Source organism: Rhinopithecus bieti, unplaced genomic scaffold, assembly GCF_001698545.2.
Source record: "Rhinopithecus bieti isolate Rb0 unplaced genomic scaffold, ASM169854v2 scaffold_36008, whole genome shotgun sequence".
NCBI classification, from domain to species: Eukaryota; Metazoa; Chordata; class Mammalia; order Primates; family Cercopithecidae; genus Rhinopithecus; species Rhinopithecus bieti.
In genome coordinates this window covers 845841-862750 of record NW_016816204.1, presented here as the reverse complement: position 1 = coordinate 862750, position 16910 = coordinate 845841, and the positions used below count along the sequence as shown (strand labels likewise).

The following is a 16910-nucleotide window of genomic DNA, read 5'->3' as shown; positions in this document are numbered from 1 at the left end:
CCTGCCACCTCGCCCGGCTAGTTTTTTGTATTTTTTTAGTAGAGACGGGGTTTCACCGTGTTAGCCAGGATGGTCTCGATCTCCTGACCTCGTGATCCACCCATCTCGGCCTCCCAAAGTGCTGGGATTACAGGCTTGAGCCACCGCGCCCGGCCAAAACAGTGCATTCTCAATACAATTTACCTAGACTACTGCAAAAACTTTCTAACTATTCTTTCCCCTCTAATCCCGTCTATACAATATTGCAAAAGCAAACTGATGAATCTCGATTAGCTCAGAAAACTTCAGCGAGAAAACACAGCCAAAACTCTTTCTTTGAATGGCCTTCCACAATCTTATCCCCTGCACATTTCCAACCTCATCTACCAGTACTCTTAAAACACATACAAAAAGATTTGTTCTGTGCATATGCCCAGTTTTTTTGTTTTTTGTTTTTCTCAATCAAGGAATGCTTCTCCCTTCTCTACTCCCATCTTCCCAGTCCTACCTAATACTAGCAATCTTTTCCACTCAGCAAACCTGTTTGAAGAAGCCATACCACTGGCTACTTACAGTGATAGGAAATACTAATAGTCATACATCATCAGGAAGGAGCAGTCATTTACATTAATTCATTTCCCAAAGGATTGTCTTTTTAAACACCTCTCCACACCAACTGGGACTTCTCTCTCCCTCCCAGGAACATCATGAATCAACATGTAACCGGTATATCAATATTTTATTAGAATACAATGTAGAAAGTTACACTGCCTTACACTCAACAAATGCTCATTCCTTGTTAAACAAATAAATGAAGAACTAAGTTTCATGAGACCAATCAAACTCACATTTTTCTGTTTAGAGATAACTCAGTTACAGGAATAACCAAACAGCTCTTTAGCTTGTCCCTGAATCTCCTGCCTAAATCATATCGCACCTAAATCATACCTTGTGCTTCCAAAAGGTCTACAGAAGAAAGATACTCTATTTTATGGTCAGTAGGACAAACGAAATGTTCTTTCTAAACCCTACTGCCAATAGCAGCAAACTAGTAACAGCAGTGGTTAAAGAAATGAAAATCAATAGCAATTTATTAGGCCCCTGGATAGCAAAACAATGAGTTCCAGAAAGTTGCCCTATATAATAACCTTCTGATTCAATCATTTAGAACCAGAGATTTTTATCCTGAATTTTTTAAATCACTAAAACTTTTTAAATTTAAATACTTGATTCCATCAATGCATTATTTATTAATCATTATAAATATACTCATACTCAAATTATTTCAGTACAAACAATAACGAAAGTATGACAGTGCTATCAACAAGAGGAAAAAAGGAGGGGAAGCAAACTGACAGCACTGGCTTGACTCATTTCTGTTGGGAGAACACTGGTACTGAATGGCACAAGCAACTCCAGTGTAAGAGAGCAAGCACATGACTGACTGGGAGGGCGACAGAGGATACCAAACAAAGGAGAACATCTATAAAGAAGCTTTCCTCTGTAGGGGCAGGAGGTGAAGGGATGAGAAGGAATCCACTGAAATCTACTCTAACAGCCTTTACAATACTCAAATGAAAACATGCTACCAGACTTCACACTTTGAGCCAGTTCACATCCTAGCTCTACCACTTACAACTGAGTGATCTTCAGCAGATTACTTATCCTCTTTCATCAGTTGTAAAATTATAATAATGGTAGCCCACTTACTGAATACAAACTACATGTTTGGTAGTACTGCGCTAGGCACTGGACACACGGTATATCCTCTAATTCTCACAATTAACCTGCCAAATAGTGATTATTTTTCTCATTTTGCAGGAAAGAAAACCCATGTTATTTCTACCTATGTATAGCCGCTTTCTAGAGGGACAATACTACTACCTGGCCAGGCTGTACTGGAAATTAGAAGTAAATGCAAAGCACTTAGCAAGGACCCAGCACTTACCTCATATTAGGAGCTCAGGAAATCATTACTGTACGAATACAACCATCATCTGAATAAGTGCCTCAATTGAACAGCAATGAAATCCCAGAAACAAGTTTCCTCTCACATCATCTACCATAAAGATGACTTTTAACTACCTGTAGTTTGGGAGACTCCAAAGCTCATCACTTATAACTGCTTGAAATACCAAAGTATCAACCATCCATTATCCAAAAAAAAATTTTTTTAATACACAAATATTCTTAGAAGCTCAAAACATAAAACACAAGGAAATAACCCATTATGAAAGTGATATTTGACTCAATCTAAAGATCAAATATTAAATATTTTACTTTCAAAAGGATTATAGGCCTCATGCCTCAAAGAAGCAGGTGCTAATGAACAAATCTATCTAACTTCCCCAAAATAATTCCCAGAAGCATCTGTTATCCTGAAGTGCTTGGCAAACCATTTCCCAGAATTGACAACATATTGCCAAAATCTTAGTGGATTTTGCCAACACTATTATGCTGATAGGAAAAAAGAATCATTCAGCTACTTTCCAATTTAGCCACAAAATAGGCTCTTTTCTTCATTATTACTTTAACCAGTATGTTAACACTGAAAATAGGTATAAAGAAATCACAAATAACCTTCTTCTGTTTGAAGGAAGTTTAAAATACTAAACCCACAACTCTTGCCTTTAATTCTAAGGAACTCAAGAAAATCTACGATTTTTTTTGGAAAAAAAAAAATGAAATCTCCAAAATTTAATAATTGAAACAGGGAGGAGGGAGAAAGAGCAGAAACAACAGCTTGCAAGATGCCTCTTGAAAGTTGAGAGAGTCCTAAAATTTCAATTTCAAAGTTTAAACTACTGCTGTTTAAAGAAATAGTTTATTAATCAGTGCTTGGGAATTTTTTTTTAAAGAAAGAAAACTTCTCAAAAGCTAATCAGTTCCTGCAATCTTCCATCTATCGGTTTTTACCACAACAACTACAATACTTACCAGGCAGCACAGTCAACCTCCAGCAAAAGACCTCTAATCACGAGGGTATCTGTGGGGCAAGTGATACAAGAATGGGGAGGGATAAGGGAATAGCTAGAGCTGTGGGGAGGGAAGGGTGGGAGGGAGGAGACAACTGTAGCCAGCAACAATGAGAAACTGTGAATCTGAACCACAAGGACTTCCTGCAGAACAGGCTATCAGAGAGAAGGCAATTCTTTTTACCAACTACCAGGAACTCAGCACGGACAATTCATGACAAAGTTAAAAGGTGGAGCTTCCAATTAAAAACAAAGTAAACTTAAGAAACTAACCAAAAGTAACTTGAAAGGACATATCACAAACTTCACTTGAGGCTTAAGAAAAACAATTATGAAGCTGTTTCCTGGGGCATTCCTGATGGCAAAGGTCATCAAACAATAAGGTTTGCAGGATGGCTGCTGCTTCCAAAGAAGGGCCGGTCCCCCCAAAAACAGTCCTTTGCACTGCAGTCCAAAGGAGCACAAGAAGACAGTATTTTTGTAGTTGTTTACAGAATAATTAAAACAATGTTATTGTTGGAATCCCTAATTCAGAATTCCAAGACTGGGCTTAAATTAAATCAAATCATTTTAATAGGCAAAACTCTTCCAACTGTTTTAAACGAGCCACACTATTAAAGAAAATTATTATTTAAACTGAGCCACTGGAATCTACTGAGTCAATTTTAAAATGCTTGGGATCTAAAGGTTCTCAACCCCAAAGTCCGCAACAGGGAAAGATCTCCACCCTTCTCTCCGGGAAGAGACCTAGTTATATCACCAAGAACAAACAGCAGGCAGGGTCCCACCCCCAAACATGTGATCAGTCAACCGAGAACTTGCATTTGCAGGCAGGGCACAAAGGCCCCAGAGGACCAACACACACCCTTCCATGTATTACCTGAGGTTATAAAACAGTTTTATTGAAAGAGGTTGTTTTATAAGCGTACTGATGAAAAAATTCATCAGTAGAATCCTTGCCAAATATGAAGGTCTGTTGTATTTCTATAGGTTGAGAGAAAATATATGAGTTCACTAAAAAAAAATAATTAAGATTTATTGGTAAAATTTAACAAACATGGGCAATGTCCAAAACTAATTAAGCTCTTACATTTTAACAATACAGTATATTAAATTGAAGTAGTTCTTTGGCCACAGGGAAAGTGCTACAAAAAACAAAAACTGTTTTTTTTCTTGTTAACCATTAGCATTCTAACTCAGGTCTCCTAGTGCCAGGTGGAGGAGGAGGTAGTAATGCCATTTCAAAGTGTGCCGGGCGCGGTAGCTCAAGCCTCTAATCCCAGCACTTTGGGAGGCCGAGACGGGTGGATCACGAGGTCAGGAGATCGAGACCATCCTGGCTAACACGGTGAAACTCCGTCTCTACTAAAAAAATACAAAAAACTAGCCGGGCGCGGTGGTGGGCGCCTGTAGTCCCAGCTACTCGGGAGGCTGAGGCAGGAGAATGGCGTGAACCCGGGAGGCGGAGCTTGCAGTGAGCTGAGATCCGGCCACTGCACTCCAGCCCAGGCAATAGAGCGAGACTCTGTCTAAAAAAAAAAAGTGTGAAACACAAAATTTCTACTGGTAAGTGCTGACTGCAAATAAAGATATACAAATATCAAGACCAAGCTCTTCAATCAAGTCATTAAAATATAGGTATACATTCATTGTGAAACCAAATAAAACTAGAGTACTGGGACAGAGTTACAGAGCTTCAACCCTGATTACAACTAGACAGCATTACTTTTCATGTCTCATCCAGGTAAGAGAAGTCATCCACAGGGAAATCTCACTCTAATAGATTGTAATCTCTCCAGAGGCCCCTCAGAAAACACCTCCCATAAAACTCTGCTATGATACTCACATTCTGCTTTGCACAAGTTATTTTCAGACATTTCTTATTCCCTCTTCAAGACTGCACAAGAGGTTCTGTGCCAAATAGAAAGAGAACCCTGTACCAACCACTGGGCTTCTCCATTCAAAATAAATTGAGTAACTACAAGTTTGTGTTAGGTGAGTGTAGAATTGCCTGTAGAAAAGGTTTTGTAGGCCGGGTGCAGGGGCTCATGTCTGTAATCCCAGTATTTTGGGAGGCCAACGCGGGAGGATCATTTGAGCCCAGGAGTTCGAGACCAGCCGGGCAACATAGGGAGGACCCTTCTTTAAAAAAAAAAAAAAAAAAATTTTAATTAGCCTGCTATGGTGGCAAGAACCTCTGGTCCCAGCTACTCCAGGCTGAGGTGGGAGGATTCCAAGGCCCCAGTGAGCAGTGATTGTGTCACTGCACTCCAGCCTGGGCCACAGAGCAAGACTCTGTCTCAAAAAGAAAAGAAAAGAAAAGAAAAGAAAAAATAGAAAGAAAATGTTTTGTGTACATGATTGCTAACTACGTCAAGAGGGAGAGTGATATACAGGGTTTCAGTTTATTATTTTTTTAAATGGGGTTTTAGTTTAAATGTTCAGGGCGACAGAGCGAGACTCCGTCTCAAAAAAAAAAAAAAAAAAAATGTTCAGGTATTCTAAAGTTGGATGACTAGTTACAACAGTACTTTGTAAAACTGTGCTTCAACAAAACTTAACAAGTCATATTTTCCAAGTACTTCGCAGGGAATATGTAACACCACGATAGGTCCACCTTAGACCAGAATAGACAAAGGTCTCTGAAAAAATATAAATATTATTAGCAAGGAGAAACAATCTTTAGGATTTGAGTAAATCAATCAAGAAAAATCCTTGAAGGATAGTGAGGAGGGTAATGGAAAAGCACAGGCTGAAAAGTCCTATTTGGTCACATTCCATAACTTTTCATTATTGGTTTCCACTAGCAAATAGAGGAGGGTACAACAGAATGTTCAATTTAATAAAAGAACATTTTACTTCTCGTAAAAGTCATAAAAGAGAAACAGAGGATTTCTCTAAGAAAAACCAAAATGACTCCCTCTGGAGTAACCCCAAAGTCAAACCATCATTGTTGTCTTTTATTTCTGAGATGCTAATGATAATGCTGATGTTGGCAGTAAAGGCAGGAACTGAGTGGCTCCACAGTAGGAATGAGATTGGAAAATAAAAGACTCTTTTTTATTTTTTTGAGTCCGAGTCTTTGTCACCCAAGCTGGAGTGCCATGGCATGATCTCGGTTCACTACAACCTCCACTTCCCAGGTTCAAGTGATTCTTCTGCCTCAGCCTCCTGAGTAGCTGGGATTACAGGTGGGTGCCACTACGCCCAGCTAGTTTTTGTGTTTTTAGTAGAGATGGGGCTTCGCCATGTTGGCCAGGCTGGTCTCGAACTCCTGACCTCAAGTGATCTGCCCGACTCAGCCTCCCAAAGTGCTGAGATTACAGGTGTGAGCCACTGTGCCCAGCCAATAAAAGACTCTAGATTTTAGAATGTAGTGACAAAATTTGGGGACTTTTTAGTTTTAAGAGACAGGTTTTGCTCTGTTGCCCAGGCTGGATGCAGTGGTGTGATCACAGCTCACTGCACTGTCAAATTCCTGGGTTCATGCAATCTTCTACCCTCAGACTCCCAAGTAGATGGGACTACAGGTGTGTACCACCAGACCCAGCTATTTTTTTAAAAAATTTTTGAAGGGTCTTAGTATATTACCTAGGCTGGGACTTTTAAATAAACTGTAGGATTGGGGTAGGGAGGGGTGGGGAAGAGACTGCTTTATATCAAGTGAAAGGCTTTAGCATTTGATCCTGGAGAGAGGAGGAACTTAATTCACAGCTGTTAAACTGGAGTTCTAGCAAACAAAAATAAGGGATGGACTTGATCTTAGCTAATAAGGAACCTAAGAGAAAATATTCTAGCCTTTGACTCTAGGTTGTAAGGAAGAATATACCATGAAGTAGATGAAAAACAGGGAAAACTACATAACTAATTTGAGTCTAGGGTTTGTTTTTTTTTTTAACTTTTTTTAAAAAATCTTGGTTTTGTTTGTTTTTAAGACAGCATCTCACTCTGTCACCCAGGCTGGAGTGCAGTGCCACAATCTCAGTTCACTGCAATCTCTGCCTCCCGGGTTCAAGTGATTCTCCTGCCTCAGCCTCCTGAGTAGCTGGGATTACAGGTGCATGCCACCACACCCGGCTAATTTTTGTATTTTTAGTCAAGACAGGGTTTCACGATGTTGGCGAGGCTGGTCTCGAACTCCTGACCTCAGGTGATCCACCCACCTCAGCCTCCCAAGGTGCTGGGATTACAGGCCTGAGCCACCACGCCCTATCAGTATTTTCTTTTAAAGACGGAGTCTCACTATGTTGCTCAGGCTGGAATGCAGTGGCTAGTCACAGGTGCAATCCCTGTTCAATCACAGATGACTCTAGTTTTTATTCTGAGATTAATTCACAATGTTAGCAGAGCATGTGTACCTTAAACAGCTGGTTGTTTCACTCAAGTACACATTACTGAGAAGAGGAATATTGCAGAAAGGGTAGAGGGAAGAGGAAAAAACTGATCCAAAAAATGTATTTTGGAGAAACTTTGGCTGTTAATCACAGACCTGAGCAGCAAAAATCATCCAAGAAATCTCTGTATTTCTCACACAAATGGACTCTAAAGAAAGAAGAAAGGGAGATAGGGGCCACATATTTGGGCTTCTAATGTTATAGTATTATTATTTAAATTCATTTATTTAACTATATCTTGCATAATTCTAAAAATTATATCAAATAGCATTATGTCATTATGAACATTAACCACCCTGTCTCTAGAACAAGCGTTTTTAAAAGTCTTCGACTGGACTTATAGCTCCTAGAAAGCAAGAAGAGTATGAAAATCCCTCTCAAGTACACCACAGAATTACCTAAATGCTAGTCTTACAGAAAGTAATCAGCTGGGCATGGTGGCTGACGCCTGTAATCCCAGCACTTTGGGAGGCCAAGGTGGGCGGATCTCTTGAGGTCAGGATTTTGAGACCAGCCTGGCCAACATGGTGAAAAACCCGTCTTGACTAAAAATACAAAAATTAACTGGGCATAGTGGCATGCGCCGGTAATCCCAGCTACTCGGGAGGTTGAGGCAGGAGAATCGCTTGAACCAGGAGGCGGACATTGCAGTGAGCTGAGATGGTGCCACCGCACTCCAGCCTTGGCAACAGAGTCAAGACTCCAATTAAAAAAAAAAAAAAAAAAGAGGCCGGGTGCAGTGGCTCATGCCTGTAATCCCAGAACTTTGGGAGGCCCAGGCGGGTGGATCACCTGAGGTCAGGAGTTCAAGACCAGCCTGACCAACATGGGTGAAACCCCATCTACTACTAAAAAACAAAAATTAGCGGCCGGTCACAGCTGGCTCACCGCCTGTACTCCCAGCACTTTTGGTTACGGCGGAGGCAGGGCGGATCATGAGGTCAGAGATCGATTTACCATCCTGGCTTAACACATTAAAACCCCGTCATCTTACCTAAACATACAAAAAATTTAGGGCCGGCGCGTGGTGGCGGCGTGCTATATAGTCCCAGCTACTCGAGAGGCTGAGGCAGGAGAATGGTGTGAACCCGGGAGTCGGAGCTTGCAGTGGGCCGAGATCAAGCCACTGCACTCCAGCCCGGGCAACAGAGTGAGACTCTGTCTCAAAAAAAAAAAAAATTTAGCCAGGCAGTAGTGGTACATGCCTGTAATCCCAGCTACTCAGGAGGCTGAGGCACGAGAATTGCTTGAGCCAGGGAGGTGGAGGTTGCCGTGAGCTGAGATCAGGCCATTACACTCTAGTCTGAATGACAGAATGAGATCCTGTCTCAAAAAAAAAAAGAATAAAGTAGTAGTCGTGTTGCTCCCCCTGACCCTGCCCTCATCAGTGGTTTCCAAGGTTTCTGTTACCTGAGGTCAACATGGCCTGAAAATATTACACAAAAATTTTGTGAGTGACCAGGACATGCATCATCTTTGTCCAGCTTATCCACATGTCTACACTTCCCACCCAACAGTCACTTAGTAACCCTTCAATTATCAGATCGACTGTCAAGGTCTCTCAGTGCTTGTGTTCAAATAACTTTATTTTACTTAATAATGTTCCCAAAATGCAAGAGTAGTGATACTGGCAATTCAACAGGCCAAAGAGAAGCCATAAGGCGCTTCCTTTAAGTGAAAAAGTGAAAATTATCGACTTAATAAGGAAAGAAAAAAAGCTGCTAAGCTGCTACACTAAAGTTGCTAAGGTCTACCATAAGAACAAATCTATGCATGAAATTGTGAAGAAGGAAAGGAAATTCATGCTAGTTTTACTGTCAAACCTCAAATTGCAAAAAGTCATGGCCATAGTTCATGGTAAGTGAAACCACCTTTGCAAAAATTATAACTGAGAAAATTATTGCAGTGAAAGAGATCTGACCTACCTGACTCCCTGTTGCTTCTAACTTCCAAGCTGTTCTTGTTCATTCCTGGACATAAGGTGAACTAACTTTGGGAGGAACTTAGTTTATAGTTTAACTCTGAAATAAAGACAAAAACACAGCCCTTTCCCAAAACAAACCCTCTTCTTGCCTGGGGACTAGACTGCCTTTGTAGGACTAACAAATTGCTACAAGATTAGAAATTATGCTTTAAGAATCATGCAGCTAAAGGCCCCAAGGTTCTACACCTCCCTAACTGCTCCTAGGGATAATATCACTAATGTAAAACTTAAGATTGGTGCTCGAGATATTTTTCAAACCCTAATCTCGATGGCTCACCTGGTGCCATCCAGATAAATAAACTGTCTCATCTGGTCTTGTGGTCCCACCCAGGAACTGACTCAGTGTAAAAGCACAGCTTCGACTCCCTGTGATTTCATTGGTGACCTAAGCAATCAACACTCCCCACTCTCTGGCCCTCTACCCACCAAATTAGCCTTTAAAACCCCAATCCTGGAATATTCCGGGAGACCAATTTGAGTAATAATTAAACTCTGATCTCCTGTGCAGCCAGCTCTGCGTGAATTAAACTCTTTCTCCATTGCTATTCTCCTGTCTTGATAAATCAGCTGTATGGGGGCAATGGACAGAATGAACCCATTCAGTGGTTACATAAGTGCTTAGTTAAGATGGAAAAGGAGGCCAGGTGTGGTGGCTCACTCCTGTAATCCCAACACTTTGGGAGGCCAAGGCGGGTGGATCACCCGAGGTCAGGAGTTCAAGAGCAGCCTGGTCAACTTGGTGAAACCCTGTCTCTACTAAATATATAAAAATTAGCCGGGCATGGTGGTGGGCACCTGTAATCCCAGCTACTTGGGAGACTGAGGCAGGAGAATCACTTGAACCCGGGAGGCAGAGGTTGCAGTGAGCCGAGATCACACCACTGCACTCCAGCCTGGGCAACAGAGCAAGACTCAGTCTCAAAAAAAAGGCATTAAATTTGTGGATGGAAGAAATGAACAGAAATATGTTCCAATTAATAGCCATTGGGTTCAGTGCTATTCATGGTTCCAGGCATCCACTGGAGGTCTTGCAACATATCCTTCATGGATAAGGGGAAACTACTGTAGTCTTTTAATAAATAGTGCTGGAATAATTGAATATCCATATGCAAGAGAAAAAGTTGGACTCTTATCTCACACCATATGCAAAAATTAATTTAATTAATTTTTTAATTAATTTAATGAGCTAAAACTATAAAACTTTTAGAAGAAAACATAGAAATAAATCTTTATGACCCTGGGTTAGGCAAAGACATCACACAAGTGACAAAAGAAAAAAATACATAAATTGTACTTCATCAAAATTAAAACTTTTGGCCAGGCACAGTGGCTCACTCCTATAATCCCAGCACTTTGGGAGGCCAAGAAGGCCGATCACAACAAGGTCAGGAGTTCGAGACCAGCCTGGCCAATATGGTGAAACCCTGTCTCTACTAAAAATTTAAAAATCGGCCAGGCACAATGGCTCACATCTGTAATCCCAGCACTTTGGGAGGCCGAGGCGAGTGGATCACGAGGTGAGGAGATCGAGACCATCCTGGCCAACATGGGGAAACTGCATCTCTACTAAAAATACAAAACAAATTAGCTGGGCATGGCGGCGTGCGTCCATAGTCCCAGCTACTTGGGAGGCTGAGGCAGGAGAATCGCTTGAACCCAGGAGATGGAGGTTACAGTGAGCCAAGATAGCACCACTGCACTCCAGCCTAGAGACAGACAGAGACTCCATCTCAAACAAACAAATTAGCTGGGCTTGGTGGTACGTGCCTGTAGTCACAGCTACTTGGGAGGCTGAGGCAGGAGAATCGTTGGAACTCAGAAGGTGGAGGTGCAGCGAGCCGAGATCACACCACTGCACTCCAGCCTGGGCGACAGAGCAAGACTCCGTCTCAAAAAAAATAAAATAACCCATGCAGACTGACTGCCCATGGAAAAAATAAGAATAATCTACCAGGGACCTTCCCGGTAAAATCAAGATGGTCAGTGGATACAGTTATTCAATGTCTGACACATACACTTAACCAATCAATGAAATTTGTATCACTACATTATCAGCCACATGAAAGACTGTGAAACTAATGGGATTTTGACTCACTATATGTAGAACAATCCCCTATCCACAAACCTCTTAATCCTAAATAGAAGTAATGAAATCCAAAAATAGAAATAGAAGTAATTTATGATGAATCAACCCATACTCTTCTTTCTCCTTAATACTCCATATTATATTTAATCATTTATAATTGAATTTTCCCAAGATTTAACAATTTTACACGTCTATGGTTTTACAACTACTTTCCTTTCCTCTTTTTGGATATAAAGACATTTGTGTCTCTCTAGTCTTTATGGTTTCTCAAAGATTAACAACAGTGGCTCTGAGATCATCAGCCAGTTAATTCAGCATCCTGAAATGTAATTCATTTCAGCCTTAAGAATTAAATTCATTTAAAAATATTCACTATTAGCATCTTGCGCTACAGTTTCCAGTTTTTAACTTGCTATATACTTTCTAGTTTGAAAACAATTATCCCTGCTGCTAATAATAATCTATATAATTTTTATTTTTTGAAAGAGCTTTACAATTTCTCAAAACTCCTGCAAAATAGGTTAATATACCGCTATCCCATTGTATAGATAAGAAAACTGAAGCACAGAGAAATTAAAATTATTTGTCCAAGGTAAAGAGCTACAATGAACCAAAATCAACTGCAGTTTTGGGCTTTTTTTTTTTTTTGAGACAGAGTTTCGCTCTTTTTGCCCTTGCTGGGTGCAATGGCGCGATCATGGCTCACTGCAACCTCTGCCTCCTGGGTTCAAGCAATTCTCGTCTCAGCCTCCTGAGTTGCTGGGATTACAGGCATGCGCCACCACGCCCGGGTAATTTTGTATTTTTAGTAGAGACGGGGTTTCTCCATGTTTGTCAGGCTGCCTTGAACTCCCAACTTCAGGTGATCCACCCATCTCAGACTCCCAAGTGCTGGGATTACAGTTGTGAGCCACCGCGTCTAGCCCAAGGGCTCTTTTCATAAGGCCATGTGTGTCTTTAATATAGAACTTCTCAGGATTGCACGTAAAATTTTCTCTGCCTTAAAACTGATTTTTTGATTAGCGGTTGACAGGAGTTAAGAAAGCTATAGGGGTGGAAGGGAAGTGGGGGTAGCTATAAAAGGACAACACAGTAGATCCTGTAGTGATGAAAATATTTGGTACCTTGACTGTATCAACATCAATATCCCGGTTGTAAAATTGTACTGTAATTTTGGAAGATATTGCCATTGGGGGAGACGAGGTAAATGGTACATCAGATCAATATTATTTAACTCTGTATAAATCTAGAATTACCTCAAGATAAAAAGTTCCATCCAAAATAATAAGCAATTGGGGCCTACTTGAGGATAGAAGGTGGAAGGAGGGTGAGAATCAAAGAATTACCTATCGGGGCCGGGCGCGGTGACTCATGCCTACAATGCCAGCACTTTGGGAGGCTGAGGCAGGCGGATCACCTGAGGGTAGGAGTTCGAGACCAGCCTGGCCAACATGGTGAAACCCCGTCTCTAACAAAAATACAAAAATTAGCTGGGTGTGGTGGCGGCTGCCTGTAATCCCAGCTACTCAGCAGGCTGAGGCAGGAAAATCCCTTGAACCTGGGGGGTGGAGGTTGCAGTGAGCTGGGATCGCGCCACTGCACTCCAGCCTGGGTGACTAGAGCGAAACTCCATCTTTTTTTTTTTTTGAGACGGAGTCTCGCTCTGTCGCCCAGGCTGGAGTGCAGTGGCCAGATCTCAGCTCACTGCAAGCTCTGCCTCCCGGGTTTACGCCATTCTCCTGTCTCAGCCTCCCAAGTAGCTGGGACTACAGGCGCCCGCCACCTCGCCCGGCTAGTTTTTCGTATTTTTTAGTAGAGACGGGGTTTCACCGTGTTAGCCAGGATGGTCTCGATCTCCTGACCTAGTGATCCGCCCTTCTCGGCCTCCCAAAGTGCTGGGATTACAGGCTTGAGCCACCGCGCCCAGCCAGAAACTCCATCTTAAAAACAAAACAAAACAAAACAAAAAAAACTACCTATCAGGTACTATGCTTATTACCTGGATGATGAAATAATTTGTACATCAAACCCCTGTAACATGTAGTTTACCTATATAGCAAACCTGCACATGTACCCTGGAACCTAAAATAAAGGTTACAAATAAATAAATGATAAACAATTGATATTTCTTTTCTAAACCAATTTCATTTTTAAGAACTTTACCTAAAGTGAATAGGAAAGTTTGGGTAAATTAAAACAAAACAGGATCATGTATAGGAGCTCTGAAATCCAACACAGAAGTCTTCAAATGTGGGATAAGTTTCATCAATAAAAGTTCCAAAACAAGCCATGAAGATCCTTGAAAATAAAAAAGGAGCTCCTGGGATTCTTATTTCCTAGAGAAATGAAACCAGTCAAGACAGTGTAGGAAACAAAATTGTTAAGTCATGAAAAGTCACCTCAAAAAGAAGTAGTAGAATAAAGTTAGAACCACCAAAGCTTTGCTTTCCTCAACACCACCATACACTTTACTGCAATCCTCAACTTAGAGAAAGATTATGTGTGTGTATGTCACCTTCAACCTGATACTCACACACACATTTCAAAAGCTTCCCCAAAATGCCTTTTTTACTTTTCCTTTCTTTCTTCTTTTTTTTTTTTTTTTTACTACTCACCAAGTGCCTGAAGCGTCAATCACTTCCTGCTTCTCCCAGCTGCAGGACTTGCAATTAGGAAAACATTCAGTCAGCGTCTAGAGCAGGTCTGGTTAGAAGGATGAGCTCATCCCTTTCAGTTGCACACCTGATCCTCAAGAAGCTGCCCCTCCTCCAGCAAGCAGATCTTTGTATGTTTAAAGTGACACCCACAACCTGTACAACCACTCTGCCAGAGCCAAAGTCCTTCGTTATACATGCCTAGTGCCACGGAATCACTTCCTGGTCTAGCCACCTCACACAGCCACTGAATGCAGGTGGCAGTGGCAACAGCTGCTGCTGCTGCTACTATGGCTTCGTTATAGAAGGACTTCATTTTCAGCTATAATGGAGATCAAGTCCTTCACCACTGCCCTGGAAACACTGGTTTATTTCAACATCCCCTTGTCCATAGTCAGATCTTACCAGAATCATGCCTTCTTTCAAAACTTACAGTCATTTTTCTGAACCAAAAACGTAGCACCTCAACATTGCCTTATTCCATTTGCCCTGTCTAAAAGTTAAATTGACCAAGGCAGCTACATGTACTGTATGTATTTAGAGCTAAAATGTTCCCAACTCAGGTTTGCCCTCAGTTTTACTACCTCTAAGAAAACATTTACTCTGCCATAGCAGTCTATTTATTGGTATACAGTAATCCTAACACAGAGATATGTAAACTTCACTTCATATCAAAATAGTGTAATAGTATAATAGCCAGGCATGGTGGCTCACGCCTGCAATCCCATCACTTTGGGAGGCCAAGGTAGGTGGATCATGAGGTCAGGAGATCGAGACCATTCTGGCTAACACTGTGAAACCCGTCTCTACTAAAAATACAAAAAAATTAGCCAGGTGTGGTGGTGGGCACCTGTAGTCCAGCTACTCGGGAGGCTGAGGCAGGAGAATGGCATGAACCCAGGAGGCGGAGCTTGCAGTGAGCTGAGATCACGCCACTGCACTCCAGCCTGGGTGACAGAGCGAGACTCCGTCTCAAAAAAAAAGAAAAAGAGAGAGAGAAAATAATATAATAGTGGTACAAAATATCTAGTCAGAGAAAAATCAAATTCATTAGTGGTTACCTTTGGTGAGGGACTTGTAATCAATAAAGGGAAACTCGGGAGCAAACTAATCTACTAATATTTAATTTGCTTGATAGTGGTCATAAAAATGTTTACTGTATTATTCTTTTAAATGTCTTACAAAATATATAATAAAATTTTTAAAAACCAGAACTGTGAATCAAAGGAAAAGAAAGAGGACAACTCGGCCGGGCGCGGTGGCTCAAGCCTGTAATCCCAGCACTTTGGGAGGCCGAGACGGGTGGATCACGAGGTCAGGAGATCGAGACCATCCTGGCTAACACGGTGAAACCCCGTCTCTACTAAAAAATACAAAAAACTAGCCGGGCGAGGTGGCGGGCGCCTGTAGTCCCAGCTACTCGGGAGGCTGAGGCAGGAGAATGGCGTAAACCCGGGAGGCGGAGCTTGCAGTGAGCTGAGAACCGGCCACTGCACTCCAGCCTGGGCCATAGAGCGAGACTCCGTCTCAAAAAAAAAAAAAAAGGAAGAGGACAACTCATGAGATGGGAGAAGATATTTGTAAATTATTACTCTGATAAGGAGTTAATATCCACAATATATAAAGAACTCCTGCCATGTGTGGTGGCTCACACCTGTAATGCCAGCACTTTGGGTGGCCAAGGTGGGCAGATCATTTGAGGCCAGGAGTTTGAGACCAGCTTGGCCAACATGGCGAAACCCCATCTCTACTAAACCTGTCTCTACTAAGCCCTGGTCTCTACTAAAAATGCAAAAAAATTCATCGGGTGTGGTGGTGCACACCTGTAATGCCAGCTACTTGGGAAGCTGAGGCAGCAGAATCACTGGAACCTGGGAGGCAGAGGTGGCAGTGAGCTGAGATCATGCCACTCAACTCCAGCCTAGGTGACAGAGTGAGACCCTGTCTCAAAAACAAAAACAACAAAAAAACTCCTACAACTCAACAACAACAACAATACACAATTATAAAATAAACAAAGAACTTGAACAGACACTTCTCCAAAGAAGATACACCAATGGCCAATGAACACAGGAAAAGACACTCAAGATCACTAATCATTAGGGAAAATAAAACCACAGTGAGATATCACCTCACACTTATTAGGACGGCTACTATTAAAAAAAAAACGGTGGCCAGGCACAGTGGCTCACGCCTATAATCCCAGCACTTTGGAAGGCCAAGGAGGGAAGATCATGAGGTCAGGAGTTCGAGACCAGCCTGGCCAATGTGGTGAAACCCCCGTCTGTACTGAAAATACAAAAACTAGCCAGGTGTGGTGCTGCACACCGGTAGTCCCAGCTACTTGGGAGGCTGAGGTAGGAGAATCGCTTGAACCCAGGAAGCGGAGGTTGCAGTGAGCCGAGATCACACCACTGACTGCAGCCCGGGCAACAGAGCAAGACTCCATCTCAAAAAAAAAAAAAACAAAAAAAAACACACACACACACAAAACAAAAAAAACAGTGTTGGCAAGGACGTGGAGAAATTGGTACCCTTGTGCACAATCGTAAGAATGTGAAATGGTAAATAGCCAGTATGAAAAATAGTATGATAGTTCTTCAAAATTAAAATAAAATTACATATGATCCAGCAATTCTACTTTTGGTTACATATCCAAAAAAATTGAAAGTATGCTCTAAAAGAGCTAACTCGCCAGGCACATTGGCTCACACTGGTAAACCCAGCATTTTGAGAGGCTGAGGCAGGAGGATTGCTTGATCTCAGGAGTTTGAGACAAGGCTGGGCAACATAGTTAAGACTCCAGCTCCACAAATTTTTTTTTTTTTTTTTTTTTTT

At 41.7% G+C, this 16910-nt stretch overlaps 1 protein-coding gene across 13 annotated transcripts in view; it reads right to left on the bottom strand.

The window, feature by feature from the left end:
- The window catches only part of LOC108516873 (inactive ubiquitin carboxyl-terminal hydrolase 54), a 114091-nt gene that overhangs the window by 74604 nt on the left and 22577 nt on the right, over positions 1-16910 (bottom strand). For 6 of the 13 annotated variants that reach the window (XM_017854565.1, XM_017854563.1, XM_017854556.1 and 3 more), the window contains exon 1: positions 2917-3179. The exons of 3 other annotated variants lie outside the window; for them this stretch is intronic. The gene's annotated coding sequence lies outside the window, so the exon portion shown is untranslated. Of the gene's footprint in view, positions 1-2916; positions 3180-14033; positions 14643-16910 lie in introns of those variants that run through there. 4 more of the 13 variants (XM_017854557.1, XM_017854558.1, XM_017854561.1 and 1 more) reach the window with 2 other exon arrangements.